Here is a 6,858-nt window from a genome sequence, read left to right as displayed (position 1 = left end):
ATATTGTGAATATTATTAAACTAGCTTTCCGCCCGCGGCTTCGCCCGCGTGGAATTTTGTCTGTCACAGAAAAACTTTATCGCGCGCGTCCCTGTTTCAAAAACCGGGATAAAAACTATCCTATGTTCTTTCCCGGGACTCAAACTATCTCTATGCCAAATTTCATCAAAATCGGTTGCGAGGTTTAAGCGGGAAAGCGTAACAGACAGACAGACAGACAGACAGACAGAGTTACTTTCGCATTTATAATATTAGTTGGGATAGTTGGGATTATGCTCATTATTTAGCAATGCTGTTGATAATAAGTAAGAATTAAAATTATTACACGTGTTAATTAGTGAGCAATGTATCTACTTATTTATTGTTCTTCTTTTAACCACCGTGTGGTAGTCAGCTGTTTGAATTATAGCCGTTGTTATAAATAATGTACACCTATTAATCAGACCATTGCTGGTTCACCATTAGCATTTGCTATTAATTTCAAATTAACATAGTATTTACAAGACCTTAAGGACAACATTAATGTAAATTTTTAATAAAACAAAAACACAGTCTCAATTTAAATTCACTTTGTTTTCAAAATTTTTCATAAGTAAATATTTATAATTCTGTGTCCCAAATGATCTAGATAGACAAATAAATTATTAGTTTCCTTTTCAATTGATAAATCTAAGTCCTCATTTTCAAAAATTTTCTCAACGACATACTGCCAAAACGGAATGAAACGCCACCCACATCACTAACATGTCCTACCAGAAAGACAAAAAATGCAAATGAATTCAATCAAATCGTTAACAGCGCGTTAAAACAAGTAGTGTTAAAGTATAGTTTTCACGGTGGCTGGTCCCGAGAGCGAGCGCCGTTAAGCTGCGCACACGCAGGCCCGATGTAACTGATAGCATAATGAGCCTTATTAACAGGCGAATAGCGTGTAAAACTTAGTTGCTGATAGATTAATTATGTTAAGATTTTATAATTATAACTCGTGTGTTTAATAAGGTGGTAATTAATTTGGTTTGTTTGTAAGACTTCATACTAACAAGTAGTAAATCAATTCTGAAATATAAATAGTTTAAATGACACAGATCATTTGAAACGTTAATAAGGTAGAGCTTGCGAAAATTACTAATGGACCCATTGTCCACCTAAAAACAGTTTTAAATAATCGACTTGATACGATTACGAATTCTCAAGATTCTCAGTCACATTTGCTCTTGACGAGATACTATCCCGCAATTGGCTTTGTAGTCCCTTCTTGCACAAAATACCAGGCCGATCAGTTGTATTGGGGAATAACAAGGAGTGTATCTTCATATCGATCTTAAAAGTTAAGAATTACTATCCAATTAAGCAAGCATCAACACTCACAGCGTCAACTATCAAATAAGTTCGTAATTGCGCTTTAAAACCTTTTACCGGTTAGCGTTGTCGTTATAACCCTTTAATTACCTGTATAACGCTAGAATTAGCGTTCTTTAAAACATCTTTAATAGAACACACGGAGCTGGCTAATTGGAAGAAGGGTCTTCGTCTAATTGGCCTCCATTCAGTTAGCCTAATAGGTTTATCGGTTTAGGGTTAGACCATATAATGGTTATGTAAATCGAGTTCGTTAATAACTGGATGGTTCCGACGATTGTAATATTTCGCAACGTTTGGCAGTGGTTTAAGCCGCCGTGATGTTCAATAATTAGTCCGTTATCTAACGATCCTGGGAACGGAACGATGTGGAGAAATGTAGTCCCAATTTGTAATAGAAAACAAACAATTGACAGTCAGAATCCATCTCCTACAACGAGTAGAAACTATCTTAAATACATTATTATTGCACCGCTTACAACCTTATAGAAAATACAAGTAAATAACCTAACAAAACTGTACTCAGTTACAGGTTATTATTAAAAAAAATTCCATTATCCTTCACCTAGTACCGACCTAGGTATCTGCTGAAAAGATAGAGGAAAATTTGACTAAATAGGTACGCTAGCAGCTGTGTAAATCATTACCTACTAAAGCATATGACACATCAGTGAAATTACGTACGTTGACCTGAAGCTGAACCTTATGTCTAGGAATCGTTTCTATGACAATGCATTCAATGTGTTTTGTTGCAATGACACATAGTGTGATGGGTTATACGACCGAAAGTTCGGTAGTCATGTGTAAAACGAAATAGGTATCATATCGAATTTTCCACCATGTAACACGTAAGTCGTTACGTGGTGGAAAATCCATACCAAAGACATTGCACCGAAACGTTTATTCGGTACTTGAAACACACTAAACGTATTTAGCTGAACTTTCAGCACTATAATTATCTCAAACGTTAGTCTACTCAAAGGGCTCTTTCCAATAAGACGTTTTAGTCCAAAAATTAGTCGTCCGTTTGCAAAGAAAAATTGTAGTTGCATGTCATGCATTAGAATAAAAATGACAATTACCAATAGTTAGTGTGCTAACTTGAAGTCCTGCTCCAAACATCTTATTTGATAGAGTCCTAAAGGAACCAAACTTTGGTTCACCCATGCAACATTGACTACAAACGTCGCTCACCCTCGTGATATATTACCTAAAGAGGATTTAGGACGCTATTTGGATCAAATATGTAATTGCTCAATAATGAATAATAAATAAAATAAAAAAAATAAAAAATATCGATATGTAACTTCCACACGCTTCCTCGTCCCGCGGAGGTTATTCAGAACGGAATCACTGTTTTACGAGGTCACGCGCAGGTCACTGATAGTTCTCATAGAGCTGTAATGACAGTAATGTGCCGACGGTGTTATTGCTAGTGAGGGGAAGCATGGAGATTCTTTATCGACATGATATCGCAGCAAGTGAAGCAACTGCTTAAATTGTTATTATGATTGAGCGTTAAATTGTAAAAGTTTAACAATAATACAAAGCTTTTTTATCAGCCGTAGCCACACACAATTTAATTACTGTGTTTCACTCAACTTTTGAACTTTGTTTTCACTTCATTTAAAGTTACCAAGAAAAGCTGTCACAGACTGAAAGATATTTTTTCTTATTAAGAAACTCGTCATTAGTCATAGTCATAAGCATTCATTCACAGATTTTAAGCTTTAGAAGAGCAATATCGATAATTCTTAAGAACAAGCACATCACTAGTGCGCGGGCGCAGACGTGCCCGGACCGAGGTCGCGAGTGACAGGACGATCCGCTGTAACACGTTGCGCTCTACCGTAGTGTTGCCAGGTGGCAAGTGACATCGGGACGTCCCATGAACATGAACTCTACTAATAATTGTTTACCGAACTAGTGTAACAATATTATGTTTTAACCTTCAGAGGTTTCAGGTAATGAAAATATGACATCAGATAAAACTCATAAATGAAAAAAACATCTGCTAAATGATACAAAGCATTGCACAAAGTCCGATATTCGATAATCTTGATCAGCTGTCCCAATCCCGATAACAATTACCGTTACATATTTCATCTATATTTGTCCCGATTTTCCGCGCTCTTGGCAACACTACGTGTCCACACAGGTCGCCTCCAGGGTGTGATTCCGAAATTGCGTGTAATGAAGTAGACGCAAATGCATATTATGACGGTAGGATGATAATTTGAGGGATATCTTAACCTCTCACTGTCAGCGTCAATGTAAGACAAACAACTCATACTGTCTTAGGAAATTATGACCCTAGGTTAGATGCATTATTCATAGAAATATATTTTGCTGGCACACAAGTGAAGAAAGAATTCATTACAAAATTGGAATAATTTTCACACAAAGTTAACCTTTAACCAAGTAAGTGATGCTTTTGTTGATGACATGCCATTCTCTTGTACTCCCATTTAAATAATTCAGGCTATTAAATAAAAAAGCATGAGCTTAACAAATTACAACAACCGTTTTCAAATCGGGCGCTGTATTACTCTATGCTTATTAGGTTATCCTTAAAAAGTGGGGCAAAAACTGTAGCATTGACTACATTAAAATTTTAAATTTCATCTTATCCATGAGTGGTTGGGTTAAAAATCGAAAGTGTTTCGTGTGAATCTTTTGCATAAAACATCGGTATAAGACATGTAGGGAGAGTTCGGTATATTGTACCGCCGGGTAAATTGTACCACCCTCATATTTCGTAAAGTATTTATTGAATGTCTGTAATTGCAACACTCAGCGATACACAACTTAAATCAATTAATATCGGCCATGTGGTTTTTGCCGTGACAACAAACACGTGTGTTTTATTTTGAAAAGTATTTTTTCATTGTTTTCAAGTAACTTTTGACAATACATGTTTAGATTGTAATTTTGTTAAATTTAATCACAGGGTGTTTCTAATATATTATTTAGAAGCGTAAATTAGTGTGGATTACAATTATTTGAAACATTTTTCGGTATTTATAAGCTATATTTTTTACCGATTTTTTAAAAGCACTATCACCTAGTCGGCTAAATTGTACCACATCAAGTTGTATGGAACTTTACCAAAGGATTTTGAAATTTTTTTTAGTAAATCATATTTTGAAGTTATAATAGCGTAGTTATGTTTGACTAACAATAAATGAAAGCAAAAGACTGGCAAAGTAGATTAGGTACAAGTGTGCGTTACGATAATTGGAATTACAAAACTTGTACTCAAAATTGTGATAACGTGTAAAACAATATCGATTGTCTATGTTATTAACTACTGTTCCTCTTCGTTTCCTAATTTGTTAAGAATGTATCGTATAATATTTTGCCATAGTTTTTTTAAAGGCTTGAAATTTATTGAAATCCAATTTAGTAACCCTGTGGTACAAATTATCGAACCGGTTGGATAAATTGGACCGAAGCTCTGAGCTCGTACTTTGTTGATTTGTGCTAAATATACAACAATCATGTTAATTAATACTTATGAAATAGTAAGTTGAATAATGTATCTTTTATTATATACCATGGACATTTGCAAAAACAAAAGAAAACTATGTGTAAAATGGGATTGAAAAAAACTGGTCCAAATTAGCGGACTCTCCCTTAATATGGTTAAAGCAGGGGCATAGCAAATTAGCAGCGATCAAAAGGAAATCATCAGAGTAGTACGGTCAGCAGCGCAATTATCTGAGGATTGCCGATGATGAATACGTTTTTGATTGCCGCTACAGTTTTGGTGAAAACGTTATTAGAAGTGATGATTGCTTCAAATCGTTGCCCAATACGGGTATACTTACAACGCCACTATACTTTTCGTTATAATAAAGCGATCGTAAGAAAGCAACATGACCATTGAGATTTTTTTTATAAAATACTAGCGGACGCCCGCGACTACGTTCGCGTGGATGCCGTTTTACCCCCCTTAGGGGTGGAGTTCCGTAAAATCCTTTCTTATCGGATGCCTATGTCATAACATCTACCTGCATGCCAAATTTCAGCCCGATACGTCCAGTGGTTTGGGCTGTGCGTTGATAGATCACTATGTCAGTCAGTCAGTCAGTCAGTCACCTTAGAGATTTTTATTTTTATATACGACCTTTTTGCTTGGATTCCTAGATTAAAGAAATAAGTATAAGAACTGGTTCCCGAGTTGCGATTTTCAGCATGAGCATGATCCTCTTCTACTTAAATATGAATAAATAAAGTAAAAATCTCAATTGAGAAACCGGGGGTTAGAAGTAGTGATTTCTGAGATATTAGATCATTTTCAAACACACAAAAATAATAAACAGACCTTCTTAATTTTTCCAATCTTTGGAATTTTTGAAATCTCTATGCTATTCCGTTAAAACCGTCCAGTTTTGCGTGCAGTATCGCTATGGTGTGGGTTCGGTTCCCGCGCCATTACACATTGGACGCGCTCACTTAACTCGCTCTGTGAGAACTGAGATACCGACTGAGATTTGATGGGTGTATTACAGCGTCACTCGACTTTGCTAATTTAATTTCGTGTACGTTAGATAAAAAGACAATATTCGACATTACTCACTGGCCCGTTTATTGTTCCGAAGCAATGGTAGGGTTAAATAAAGTAACACTGGGACGTATAAGCGCTTTTTAAAAGCCTATTTCAGGACATAAATTACTTTAATGGCTTTTTATGACTTCTAGGTTCTGAAAGGTGATTTTACTAAAAGTCTCTTCTTCTTCCTCGGTCCCTCACTGATGAGGATCGCGACCACAGATAGTGTTCCTCCACAGACTGCGGTCATAAGCTGTGTGGACCGCACGATGCAAACTCCCGCCCACCGCCTTCCTCACCGCGTCCGACCATCTCGTCGGTGCCCTGCCCCTAGCACGTCTGCCTTCCATTTGTCCCAAGATAATTTTTGTTTCTCCAGACAATGCCTTGGAGACCGCATAATGTGTCCAAAGAAACAGAGGGTACGCTTTAGGCATATAGTGGAGAGCCGCGTTACTAAAAGTAGAGTTAATTAAATCTGATAGAAGAAAATTATAAGAATCAAAGAGGTTAAGTTAAACATAGATAATGTAAAAAAAGTACTTTAAAAATCGAATCAAAATATCATCATAATTATGCTTAGATTAAAATAGACTTTATTGCCAAAACTGTGTGCAAAAATAGGAATCAAAATCTTCGGAAACACCTTTTTATTAGTTTAAGGGTAGCATTTATCGGATTCTATGCAATTTATATCGAGTGGATGACATAATAGTACCCCACATCATCTAGATCTCGCGGGATTCTAGATCTTATATTAATAATACTAATGTTATATATTAGTTTTTGCTCACTGTGGTCTCGCATTTGCCATGGTTTATCAAATTGTACTGATGTTTTATAACATCGTTATGGTCTTTTGTGAATACTTATTATGAATTCATTGTTATGATCAAAAGGGCCAATTGTAAAAAAGTAAATAAAAGAATTGAAAAATGTTTAAA

This window comes from Ostrinia furnacalis, unplaced genomic scaffold (assembly GCF_004193835.3).
Source record: "Ostrinia furnacalis isolate ACB-3 unplaced genomic scaffold, ASM419383v2 OfSCF4670, whole genome shotgun sequence".
NCBI lineage: Eukaryota > Metazoa > Arthropoda > Insecta > Lepidoptera > Crambidae > Ostrinia > Ostrinia furnacalis.
The sequence above is the reverse complement of the archived record's forward strand: the minus strand, read 5'-3'. Positions refer to the sequence as shown.